The sequence below is a fragment of the Microtus oregoni genome, unplaced genomic scaffold, assembly GCF_018167655.1.
Source record: "Microtus oregoni isolate MIOR12 unplaced genomic scaffold, Mior012 000092F_ref0000046, whole genome shotgun sequence".
In the NCBI taxonomy this organism is placed as follows: domain Eukaryota; kingdom Metazoa; phylum Chordata; class Mammalia; order Rodentia; family Cricetidae; genus Microtus; species Microtus oregoni.
In genome coordinates, this window is record NW_024544604.1 from 919688 (window position 1) to 933253 (window position 13566).

Genomic DNA, 13566 nt, shown 5'->3' on the forward strand with positions numbered 1-13566 from the left:
GGTGTCCTGGGACAATGGCCGTTCATATCTCCAGTTTAGGTTATTCTCATAGTCTCAGGGTGGGCGCCTGTCTTTCCTTGCAGACGAGTAGGACAAACTGCTTCTGCACCCTTCCTCGGCCATCTAGTCATATAACCTCAGACAAATCACCGAACGTGTATTCCAGTATAGGGTTGCCATATCCAATTACATGGGCATTAGTTGAAAGAATACATTTTAAGCATTTAGAAAGGTTATCTGTAAATAATACATCCTAGTGTTGGCGTAGGGCGGAGTGTGCCTATCTGGCTAAACCCAAGTTCCATTCTCAGTCCTGGGCATGAGGAGGGCAAGACCCAAATCACCTGGGCAACAGACGCATCACTCTCAAAGGAAGGAGTACTGGGAAAACAAAATGCCCACGCCCACGGTTCTGGCTCGCCCTTCTCTTGTTGTAGTAAAGCAGCATGACCCAAACCAACGTGAAGAAGAAAAGGTTCATGTCTTCTTCTACTTCCAGGTCACAGTCTATCGTGGAGGGAAGTCAGACTTGGACTTCAGACAGAAGCCTGAGGCAGGAACTGAAGCTGAAACGGTGGGAAAATGCTGCTTGCTGGCTTGCCAGAGGAGCAAAGGTAAGCAGGCAAAAAGCAATGTTTTCTTCTTAGGTGCCTTTTTATCTGGGGCACAACCAGAAAGTGCCACCTGAATTTAGCTGTCTTCCAGATTCCAATAATCTGACCAGAAAATTCCCTTACAGAGATCTCAGTGGCTTGCATCTTAGTGATGCCAGATCAAGCCAATGGATAACACAGATTAGACATCATGTCCACTATAGGGCAACATCTGGTTAACTTGTGAGGGTGACAGAAACAGATGGGCCTTAGCCCTGGCCTCTGTATGACCTGGGATGAAACTGTCAGCATTTTTGTTACATTTAAAGTTTGAGCCTTGGGCCAAATGTAACCTGTAGTGTCAAGTCCTTCTGAATGGCATAAGATCAGAACAGGTGTGTCTCTACCAGCAGAAGACCATCCCTGGCAGAGTGTGGTGCAGTCCTCAGACCTTCCGCCGCCGCTACTCTTAGTCCCCCACATAACCTGGCTCCTGCTGTGCATGGCCTTGGGATTATATAGGATTTTTAAATACAGGATATGGAGGGTTGACTTGACCTGGTTACTAGCGGCATAGCTTCGTGAGCAGTAACTCATGCTGGCTGGGACTTCGTGATGACGCAGGAGCTTCTGAGTCACCCACCATGCTGGTTGGAGTTCTCGGTTTGACGCAAGTTGAGAAAAAGCCTCCAATGGATTGGCCTGTACGCAAGTCTGGGTGGCATTTTCTTGGTCAGTGTTGATGTGGTAGGACTCAGCTCACTGTGGGCAGTGCCACCCCTGGGCAGGTGGCCCTGGGTTGTATAAAACCACCAGGCTGAGCAAACCATGAAGGATGAAAGCAGCAAGCAGTGTCCTTCCAAGGTCTCTGCTTCAGTTCCTGCCTTGGCTTCCCTCCGTGACATGTGACTGGGATGTGTAAGCCAGATAAATCCCCAGGGTGCTTTGATCATGGCATTTACCACAGCCACGGAGAGCAAACCAAGGTGCCCAGGATCCTGTAAGGAACCCCTCACCCATGCGTCTAGAAGTAAGCTTAGCATGCTGCATTACCAAGCTGAACTTGAATGAAATAATTTCTTTGGTCTGATTTGTCCTGCCCGAGATTAAAAGATGTTTCTTCACACGAGCCTTAAAGTGGCAGCATCACCCTCGTCCTGATGCTTTCGGGTTGGTCTGTCTTACACATCTTGGTCCCACTTCTAAACTGGCTTTTGTGTCTTGCTTTGCCAGTTAGTTTTTTATCAGCTTGACACAAACTGGAGTTGGTTGAGAGAAGGGACTCTCACCTAAAGATGATTACCTCTACCACATTGGTCTGTGGGAATGTCCAAGGGGCGTTTTCTTGATTGCTGATTGATTGGAAGTGGGGGGGCACTGTCCACTGTGGATGGTAAAATCTCTGGAAGCCAAGGAATACAAGCAGGTTAAACAAGTGTTCCTCCATGGCCTCTGCTTCAGTTTTTGCCTCCAGATCACTGCTGAGAGTTCCTGCTTTGGCTTTCCTGGCTGACTTGTAAGCCAAATAAATTCTTTACCCATGTTGTCCTTGGTCAGTGTTTTATCAAAGAAACAGAAAGCAAACTAAAACATCAAGACATCAGCCTACAACTCCTAGCTCTGAAGATCCCTGTGATACCACAGACTTCACGTTGTGTGGCTGCGGCTCTTACATAGCCTGGTCTGGATTCTACTCCTATGACTCCCAAGATTCTGACTGACACACCTGGCGTCTCACCTCCCACCCTACCTCCACCCTGAGACCAGGAACCTTCCAGGGCCTTGCCTTGCCTCCTGGTTAGGAGCAGTTGATGGCAACATACACCCAAGCTTACTGTGTCCAAAGGCACGGGATCTTAGCTGTCCTGGGGTCATTTACCTCATAATGTTGTCCTCCTCTGAGGGAGGGATGAACGTCTGCTGGCCGTTTAAACAGGACCAGGTGGTATTTTATTTCCCTACAGTCTGTTCACCACAGTGCATGTGTCTTGGTCTCTGCTGGTCATTTTTTCATGCACCTTATGGGGAAAGCTACATTTACTTTCTCTTGAAGTGAGCGCTGGTTTCAGTGTCAGCCCAGAGCAACATAGGGGATGATAAATTTGAGTCTCTCTAAATGGCATCTTGAACGGAGCAGAAAGTTCCAGATTCCATATATATGCATTAAGAGATAACTGGTTTTCTAGCTGGCTAATAAATTACATTTCCCTGTCAGCAAGTGGGTTTTTATTTTACCATAAACGATTTCCCAAATACAAGAACTTCTAAAGAGCAGATAAAAGCAGCTGTAAATGTGATCTCAGAATAAATACCAAGGAAGGCAACACAAGCTGCCTGCAGAGTTCCAGCTGCTCGCTCTCTCCCCGGAGCTTATCAGTGTTCTATGGCCAGACACGCAGTGAAGCTGGAAGGCTCCTTTCCAACAGGGTGCACATTTCTGCGTGATTCTTAAAATTGCGCAGGCACTCTGGTTCCTATCAAAATAGCGGCCACTACCACCAAGATTATTCACTTCCTTCTTCTTTGTTTTCCCTCTGGCCCCTCTTTGGCATCTGGGTCTTCCATCCTGTTGTTGAAGATGACAAGTCTTGATTAGGGGAGGCTATGACGGTGTATGTTTTAATTCGGGCAGAGCAAAGGTTAGCCCCTGTGATTTATGGAATCGGGCTACTCACTGGGGTAAGCAAGGCTCTCTTAATCCCTCCCTACCTCCAAGCCGGTCGCATTTCCATCCTAGAGTTGCAGCTGCACTCAGAAACCCAACTGCACTTTTCCAGGGATGGTAATTCCATCTTCCTGAGCTGATTCAAAGATTAAACAGAGTTCTTTAGGGAGCTTGCACTGTCAGCAGGCAGAAGGGGGACTTGAGAAGTTGTCTTTGGGCCAAGAACAATACAAACCTCAGTTGGAAAGAAGGGCTGAAAAAAAATCCTACAATTAGACTCATTTGAATGAGATTGTATTATTTTTTAAAAACATAATTGTTCTTTCTCTCTTTGTGTGTTTCTCTGTCTCTTTCTCTCGTGTGTGTGGTGTGTGTGTTGTATGTGGTGTGTGTGTACGTGTGTGCTCAGGTCACCAGGCTTCTGAGGCAAGTACCTTTACTGACTGAATGTCTCACTGGCCCTGAATTTGTGTTCTTGACCCTGAAGGCTAAGGGGCTGCTTCTCTACTGTCGGCAGTATTGTTTGTCTCAGTATTACCTCACAACCTAAGCCATCCGTTAAATCAGCAGTGCATTCAGCATAGACACCATTTCCTCCTCAGTTCTTACGTCATAGTTTTCTTGCTTTGGCTTTGAGATAGGGTTTCAATATCTTGTTAAGATGGCCTCAAATTTGCACTCCTTTTGCCTCAGTGAACCGAGTGCCAGGATCACAGATGTGTGCCACTATGTTTAGTTCCACAGAAATTCTCATTCACATCCCGGTAACCATATTTTCCTGACACTGGAGGTCTGGATGCTGTCGTCTGGATAACTTTAAATCTGAAGCTATGTCCTCATTTAAGTTGGGTATGTAACTCAGTGGATCCGTTCTTGCCTAGTATGTATGAAGACCTGGGTTCAATCCCCAGGATGTAGGTGTGGTGGTATATGACTGCAATCCCAGCACTCAGGGGATAAAGACAGGTGGATTCATTTAAGGTCATCCTCAGCTGTACAGTTTGAGGTCAACCTGGAATAAAAACAAAACAATGCCAAAATTGTCATAAGGCTGGAAGAGAAATTAGGATTATTGAACCAAAGCAAGGTTCAAAAGCTGCTTTAGGAGTTGTCAGGAGAGTCTTATGAAGCTGTTGCATAGAGAAGGAAGGCCATAGAGCCTGGTGGGGACTTTGTTGAGCAGATGGGTATCAGAACACTGGCTCAATCCAGTCAATCAAACCCCTTCAAGGCTTCCCTGGAGAAAGCCTGGACCACAGCATGACATTCCCTTTGCAGAACCCTTTCCAGGTGAAACCACATTTGAATAACTATAGTAAATAGTTTCTCACCTGCTCTTCTCCTTTGTCTCTCATCACAGTAAAAACCAGGAGATTTTGTCCTCTTCCTTCTGATTGGTGCTGTGCTATGTCACTCACTGACTACATCCTGGGATGTTTTCTGTGCAGGCTGCCCCGTGAACGCTGCCCCACAGTACCGGAAAGAGCACATTCCTTGAACTCACAGCCTCCTAGCACTCTTTCTGCGGGCCCACCTTCTAATCTTTACCCTCCTACTCTCCAGCTCTTTGACCTTGGCCCAGTAAATTTAACTCTTTGTTCCTTAGTTCTGGCTTTTTATGAAGATCCTTGCCTGTGTGGTGCAGCTTAATGTCAAACCCTACCTCCGTGTCCCAACTTCAGTCGACAGTGACTCATTCCTTGGCCTATGATCTTTCTCATTTTTTTCAAGTTGTTGTTTTCCTTCATTTTCTTTTAAACTTAAAGACTGCTAGAAATAGATCCATTAGTCCTTAATAGGTTGATGCAAGATGAAAGCACCGGCTTCACAAGTCATCTGGACCTTTAAATGAGGGAGAAATATGCATAAAAAAGAAGAAAGGGTCTCAGAAATAAACTCTCCTGACTCCACGCTCCACGCAGGGCTGCCTGCTAACACAGCATTGCTGCGTCTTTTTCCCATGCACATACAGCCTTTATATAAGCAGTTAGGGGAAGAAGAAACTCAGCTTAGCAGAGAACCAGAAACAGATAATGCTTGTTTATTAACAAGGGAAGCGACCAGCCTCTTTGTTCACAGACAGACAAGTCCTTTCTGCGGCCTAAACTTTGATCTGAAGAACAAGATGGGGAGGCCACCAAGGGAAGCAGAATGGCCACAAAGTCTGCAGAGACAAAACAGGATTCTTGTCTTCAGGTGTCCACCCCTGCTCCGTGTGTGTGTGTGTGTGTGTGTGTATTCATGTGTATGGGGGTGATGTACCCATGTGTACACAAGTGAAGGTCAGAGGTCAGATAACAAAAAAAATGAGTGTTTTTATTTGTGGAGCCCCCCCCCTTTTTTTGTTGGAATAGGGTCTCTTACCGAACTGAGGACTTGATGGTTCAACTCAACAGGCTGGCCAGTGGGCTCCCAGCTTCACCTCCCCCCCTCACCCAACCCCCCCCACCTGACTCTCCAGTGCTGGGGTTACAGGCACATGTTACTCTCTCCACATCCCTGACGTTTCCATGGGTACTGGGATCTAAACGTAGGCTTTATCCTTGTGTAATAAGCATTTTGCTCACTGAGTTATCCCCCAAGCCTTGGCTTCCTAGTAATAGATGTCAAACCTCTTCAAGTACCCGCACCTTCGGTATGCCTGACAACTCCTCCAACGTGAGAATGTTTCTTTTTTCTTATATCATAAATTTAAACATCTTCCACAGGGGGAACAATAAAAACAACTGGCTGGCTTAACATAAAACAGGTGACGTGCATCTAGATTCTCTCTACCTCTTGTCAACACAAACCCACACACACATGTGCACACACATGTGGATGCACACACATGCGTGCACACACACACATTTTTCAAGTTTTATTGACTTTATTCATGGATGCTATGTCTTGACTTGGCTGGTTCCCCGAGCTCCAATTATTTGCTTTTTTATTTATTTGAAACAGGGTCTTACTATGTAGCCAGGCTGGCCTAGAACTTACCAGCATATGCTCCCTGCCTAGCTTCAACTGTTTTGAGTGACTAGAGAATAGTTCATCTTATTCATGGGTCAAAGGCTACATAATAATTTATGTTCACACTGTGGGCCTGTAGGATCTTCTGTCTTAGGGAGAACCCATCTATCTTCTCCTAAAGGACATGGTGGGACCTTCCTCAGGCTTTTTATTTATATTTATTTTATTTTTTTATGACTATGACTAGGTTTTTGGTTTATCGATTGGTTTGGTTTTGAGATTTTTTTTTTTGATCATGGTTTTTACGTGAGGATGTCATTTTGCTTTGCTTTGAAAAATATCACATTCATCTTGCCAGCTATCAGGGCACCGGTTCTCTATTGCAATCAAGGCCCGCCGTTAGAAGCCAGCCGGGCAAGGGTGGCCACCTGTTGATGGAAAATGCATTGCTCTCGTTTCACTTGGGCTCTGATGAAGAACAGCATGAAAGGAAAAGAGAAATCTTATTATAATCCCCACAAATGTAATCCCTAAGCTTATTAGCATAATATTTGCATCATTGCTGTTCCCTTTGTTATTTCAGACCCTCTTTAACATGGGTCATTGACTGTGGGCTAGTATACATTTTGCTTCATTATAATTTGCATTAGATATATTTAAAGCCTTTCCATTTGATCAAGGTTCCACATTTTTTTTAATTTAGAAGTTCCAAACATCAAACATTTTGAAACCCCATGGATGGTATATCCTAGCCCTCTAAACAAAGTGATGTCAGCAAACAGCTAGAGTTTGACAATCCTCAGCGGAACCAATTTCAGCTCATTTCAAAGAGGAGAAATAGTTTCCATATTTCATAGAAAGGGTCTGCTAATAAACATAATAGAGAAACTTAGAAGGACAATTCCTCTTCGCCAAGCTTCCAGAACAAATATGTGTGTGTGTTGTGTATATTGAGAAGACAAGCAAACAGCATACACTTTGATAAACCATACTTTATATAAATCAAAGAGCAAAAACCAAGAGTTACAATTGCTTGAAACCAATATCTTATAAATATGATGGTTCGAGAATATTCGACTGAATAAATTCCATGCTCAGCAGCCAGCAACACTTGTGCAAAACAACAGCTCACAGGCGACCTGCAGAAATGCTTTTAGTCACCTTTGATCCAGGTGTCTGTGCATTCAGTAGTTACCGCATTCTAAGCTAGGTGCTTGGAAGTAACTCATTTAAAATACAAAACTAAACAAAAACAACAAAACAAAACAAACTCTGTGGGAGTTAGGAAAGACACTGGTTAGGAGGTATTTAAAGACAAGTGACAGAAAATCAAGGGAGGCTGTGATGCAAACCTCAGAGATATTTATATTATCTTACTTAAGCAGAAGGCTGGAGATAATTAGTTCCAGAGATGGTTCCAGTGACTCAGTGAGGCACAAGGAGGCAGATTATTTTTATGTTTTTATGCTTCAATCATTGAGCATTGTATTTCCTTCCCCCTGTTTGCCACTCTTGGTTGTAAGATGAGGGTCATAATGTCTGACTTTGAGTCTATAGTCACAGCAGTGAAGAATGGGAAAAGGAAACTCTAGAGATTCTATTGTTTTATCTGAAAAAAATATTTTTTAGAAGTCAGGAAACAAGGTATCTTTTCCAGATGTGTCTCAGTGGTCTGCTCTTATGCCATATTGTTAGTGGTACCACGTGGCCACACCTGTCTGTAACGGAGCCCCTCCATGCAAGCTGGGCAGGTGCTCTACACGGGTTATATCCCAAGTCCTTATAGGGTAGCATTCTAACTTTTGTCGTAGGAAGGAGAAAGGCGAAAGCAGGTGGAAATGACTTACACCCCAGCTAACAGACAGACCTATGCAGTATGAAATTGCAGTAGGGCCTCACAGCCTGTAGCAACTCGATGACTTGATAGTCACCTATTCATTCATTCAGGAAAGATTTACTCGAGAGCTTTCTCTGGGCTATGCCCTGAAGGAATTCTAGTTAATAAGGCAGACATAGCCCCTGCTTCCAAGACACTGAAGATCCAAAAGGGAAGCAAACACTGGGCAATAAAAATAATGGTAATAAAATATGGTGACTTGCTATAATTATCTGATTTTAATGATCCACCCCAAATCCCGTCAAACCCCAAATCCCGTCACAGCAGGTTAACCTGCAGTTTAGAAATGTAGAGGATGGACAAAGGGATTTAAAAATACCTTATACATGTAACTGAGCTAACAAGCAACTGACTTGCTAATATGTTTCAACCAACTAACTTGTTGATATGTTTCAACCAACTGACTTGTTAATATGTTTCAACCACCTGATTGCTAATATGTTTCAACCAATTGATTGCTAATATGTTTCAACCAACTGACTTGTTAATTTGTTTCAACCAACTGGTTGCTAATAAGTCTCAACTTGTTAATATGTTTCAACAACTGAGTTGTTAATTTGTTTCAACCAACTGACTCGCTGCCATGTTTCAAGCACACACTTTAAAGGTGGGTGTTACAATTAGGCTTATTTGCAGTTCCAGAGACTGGTTTTAGGTGATTTTCATTTTCAACTGGTACCTCCCAGCTCTTCCACTGTGCGGAGAACCCAGGCACTGACAAGGTAGACCACAATTTACCAGGCTGAGGCCTAATCCTCTGTGGGTCTAACTTTGGCCTCGGGCTATGTTTCTCCATGGACCAGGGTACATGGCTAGGCAGTGGGTGTGGCTGAGGGCCAACACAGGAGCCTGGAGCGATTGCTCAGCATCCATGGGTAACATTTGGACACACTGGAGCTTCTGGAAAATTCAGACAGCAAAGTCTCAGCTCTCAGAAAAAGCCGTCAATGAACTCCACCAGGCCCAAACAACGGCTGGGCCACTTGTGGCAACATAAAAGGCCAGCATCCCAGCCATGAGTAATGTGCTCTTGGCAGCTGTTAAAAGGGGCCTAAAACCCCACTGGCTCCCAGATCCAGCCGGACAGGCCAGGTGCAGGCTGACAGGAGAACTGTGTTGATTCTAAAGGCCAGATATGTTATTTTGAGGTTTGACTGTTTATGTCTCATTACTGCTAATTTCCATGAGTTTGCAGACTTTTTTTTCTGACAACCCCAGGCCGCGGTGGAGAAATTCATCTACACATGAAGGCTATTCACGAAGTCACCTTCCCAGCCCCCCAGTTTTTGTTTGATGAGAGCCATTTCTGGGAACACAACAATCTTCATGTGGAAATTTCTTAAACAATTTTAGCTTGGGTTTGTGGGTCTCTCTCTGAAGTCACTTACTGGGTATGAGTGGAGCTGGCCTGGGACACATTTAAACAGTTTTTACCTTCTAAGTCTCCTTCCTTTGGAATGGTAACTTTTAAGATAGTGATCTGTGCTGTTATAGTTAGAACACTCAATGGGGAAAAATTCAAATTCAGTTGAAAAGGAGGGGGGGGGTAAAATAAGTAAAACTTTATACATAGGATTATATGTGAAAGCAGTGTGCAGGAAAGAAGGGGCTCTTTCCTCAGGCATTCTAGTCTGTTCCCACACTGCAGTCCTCTGTGTGGGCCTCAAACCTCATGGCTCCTCACTCTCTCCAAGGCTACCTTCCTTTGTTTTTAATAAAAACTTCCCTAGCTTTTATGTATGTGAAAAATTCTGAACATTCAAAGGAAGCAGAACATAGATGCATTCACCTCCCTGCTTCAACTTCATTACTATTTATCTTGTGTGTGTGTGTTTAAGTAAGGTAAGGTTTATTCTTTCATTTATTTAAATGTATTTTGTGTATGTGTTATATATCTGTGTGCATGTGTGTGTGGAAGGGCACTCACCAGTATAGGAAGGTGTGGAGGTCAGAGGGAAATGTAGGGGTGTCTTTCCTCAGTGGCTCCCCACTATGGCCCTCACTGAACCTGACTGACCCTTCCAGGTTAAACTAGTGAGCTACTAGGGTCAACTTGACCTGCCAGTGCTGTGGTTGCAGACACATGCTGCTGTGTCCCGCTTTTATGTAGGTGTTGGAGAACTGAATTGCAGTTTTCACCCTGCAATTTACACACCCAGCCATCCCCCCATCCTGTCTTACAGTTTTTAAGGTGATTTACACACGCAGCTCTTGGCCACATAAGTGTGGCAAATGGCTACATCAATTATACATGCAATTTCCACACCATCACAATAGTTATTTTCATGATCCAGGGAAAATCGCTGATGAAGTACTGTCTTACTCAGTCTTCTCAGACAATCATTGGATCATTGGTCTGAGATACACACACACACACACACACACACACACACACATATATATATATATATATAATTTAGTGCACACTTAAGTAAGATAACTTATTATCTTCCCCCTTGGAGATTAAATGAGTGAATGCATATAAGCCTGGCCCACAGAAAGTAAAATAGCATTTAATATTAGCGATGGGTGATTCCTCTGGACAGGGTTGCATAGGGAGGAAGGAGTACAGAAGAGGCATTGAGCATTCCATCTTTCTCTGCACCCCTGCAGATGCTCACTGAGTCCTCTGACCTGCACCCCTGCAGATGCTCACTGAGTCCTCTGACCTGCACCCCTGCAGATGCTCACTGAGTCCTCAGACCTGCACCCCTGCAGATGCTCACTGAGTCCTCAGACCTGCACCCCTGCAGATGCTCACTGAATCCTCTGACCTGAACCCCTGCAGATGCTCGCTGAGTCCTCTGACCTGCACCCCTGCAGATGCTCACTGAGTCCTCTGACCTGCTCACTCCTGCAGATGCTCACTGAGTCCTCAGACCTGCTCACTCCTGCAGATGCTCACTGACACCTCAGACCTGCACCCCTGTAGATACTCACTGAGCCCTCAGACCTGCACCCCTGCAGATGCTCACTGAGCCCTCTGACCTGCACCCCTGCAGATGCTCACTGAGCCCTCAGACCTGCACCCCTGCAGATGCTCACTGAGCCCTCAGACCTGCACCCCTGCAGATGCTGAGTCCTTAGACCTGCACCCCTGCAGATGTGCACTGAGTCCTCAGACTTGCACCCCTGCAGATGCTCACTGAGTCTTCAGACTTGCACCCCTGCAGATGCTAACTGAGTCCTTAGACCTGCACACCCCTGCTGATGCTCACTGCATCCTCAGATCCAAGGGTAAGACACCATGGGCTCCATTCTTGGTGTTTGGCAAGGGTTCTGTAGATTTACCAGAACAGGGTAGGAGGGTTTCTGACTAGTCAGATGGCATATAAACAGTAAAATAGTGCTTTCTTAGGTCAACACGATGACTTGAAGGGTAAAGATGCTTGCTGCCAAGTCAGACATTCTGATTTTGGTCCTCAGAACTCACAAGGTGGAAACCTCCTCAAGCACCAATAGAAACACATACCCACTCACCCACCCCACAAACACAAATCAGTTAGTGTAAAAAAAATTACTTCTCACAGTTTTAGAGGCCTTCAAGTCCAAAACTAAAAGATTAATAAATTCAGTATCTGTTAAGGAACCACTTCCTGATGTGACCAGAAAGGGCAAAGGAAGTCATTACAGCTTGTTGCGCAACAGTTTCTGGGACTGAAACCTTTCATCATTGAGGAAGTGTCTTAAACAGAGACATAAACAAACTCCCCGTAGCTTCAGGAAGTCCCAGAAGCTGACCAGATTCTCTAGGCCCCTCCCTGCCAGAGTAAGCAATAGAGTGTCTCTCAGATTTGGAAGGAGGCTGAGCTGCAGAGAAGATGCAAACAAGACCAGCAGCTGCCTGGGAGAAGCAGAGACACACCAAGCTGTCTCGCAGAGGAACCTGGAAAGGACAGTCTTTAACCTGCTGATTTGTGTGCAGGGTGTGCAGGGTGTGCAGGGTGCTCCAGGTTCCCACTTTGTGAGCTGTCACCCATGCCGGGTTGGGCCTTGGTGATGCAGCTGTCTTTGAGTCATTTCTGCTCCTGGAGGTAACCCCTGGAAGCAACTCCAATAAAATTTATTGGCTCTCCAAGTTGGACTTTGGTGATATCTGTACTTTGGTCTGTCGTAGGCTCTCTATCTGGGGAGAGCAGACATGTATATTGTGTCTTCCCAGGAAGTTTTGTCACACAACAGGGTCCCTTTCAAAAGGGAACTAACTAACCACATTCATGAAGGCCTTATTCTCAGGATCCAACCTTCTCTTAAAGGGCCCACTAACGGATACCATCCCGTTGTGGGTAAGAATGTCTAGACAGTAATGGGGTAAGGGCACAAACATTCTGTGTACTGTAGATGAGAAGCCTACCTGTGAACCCCACTCCTGGAATGTGATCCACATTGACGTCCTTTTTGAAAACATCACAATGAGCCCAGGGGTGTGGTGCACACATTTAATCCCAGCACTCAGGAGGAAGAAGCAGGAAGATGTGTGATTTCCAGGTCAGCCTGGTCCGTAGTGAGTTCCCCAACAAAGAAAAGCCAACAGACTGAGGTGTATCTGCTAGTTACTTAAGGCAGGAGAGCAATACCCTAAATACTCACTAAAGCTTGCTGTAGCTGAGACTATGCATTTCAGCAGGCCTTTGGAATAGTGAGCCTGCCATGACTGTCATACTTGGATTTTCATCTATTTTCTTTTTTAAATCATTTTAGGTCATTTTATTTTATGTGTGTGATGATTTGCTCACATGTATGTATGACACCATGTGTGCGTCTGATGCCTGTGGAGATCTGAAGAGGGTGTTGTTTGCCCTAAAACTGGAGTTATGGATGATTGTGAGCATCCATCTAGGTTCTGAGAATCAACCTGGGTCCTCTTTACGAACAAGTGTCCTCAACTGCTGAGCCATCTCTCAGTCCCTCCGTCTATTTCCTGGTGTCACCATGTATTGCATCCCATTGCTCACACTGCTCCAGCTGCAGCAGGCATCTCTCTAGTCCTCTGAACCATCAAGCTAATGCGGGCTCACAGCCTGCACGGGCAGTGCTGGTGCCTCTCTCAGCCCTACTCCCCCCTCCCACAGGCCTGCCCTCCCACAGGTCTGCCCCCGGTGGGCTCTCCTGCAGCAGCCCTACTCCCCACCCCCACCCCTGCAGGTCTGCTCCCGGTGGGCTCTTGCCCGTCACTCAGGTCCTAGATCATGTATGTATGAGTGCACATGTCTGTGTGTTTTAAATTACAATTGCCACTCTCATTTCTTACCTTGTACTAACCCTTAATACAACAGGCAGAGTCGTTAGTCCAGTTGTTCAATACGAGGTTCCCAGAGGTTACAGTGATGCTCTCAGTACCTATTGGCTATATAATAATTCAGAATGATAATCAAAGGTGATAGGGAGAAAAATCAGGTTCATCTGGGGTGGAGACTGACTCCAGACACAGAACTTGCCTCTTTTTTTCCTTTTTA

At 45.2% G+C, this 13566-nt stretch overlaps 1 long non-coding RNA gene across 1 annotated transcript in view; it reads left to right on the plus strand.

Moving 5' to 3' along the window:
* The window catches only part of LOC121442650, a 49051-nt gene that overhangs the window by 6277 nt on the left and 29208 nt on the right, over positions 1–13566 (plus strand). Inside the window, exon 2 of the long non-coding RNA XR_005973579.1 lies at positions 500–614. This is a non-coding gene — a long non-coding RNA (uncharacterized LOC121442650). The remainder of the gene's footprint in view (positions 1–499; positions 615–13566) is intronic.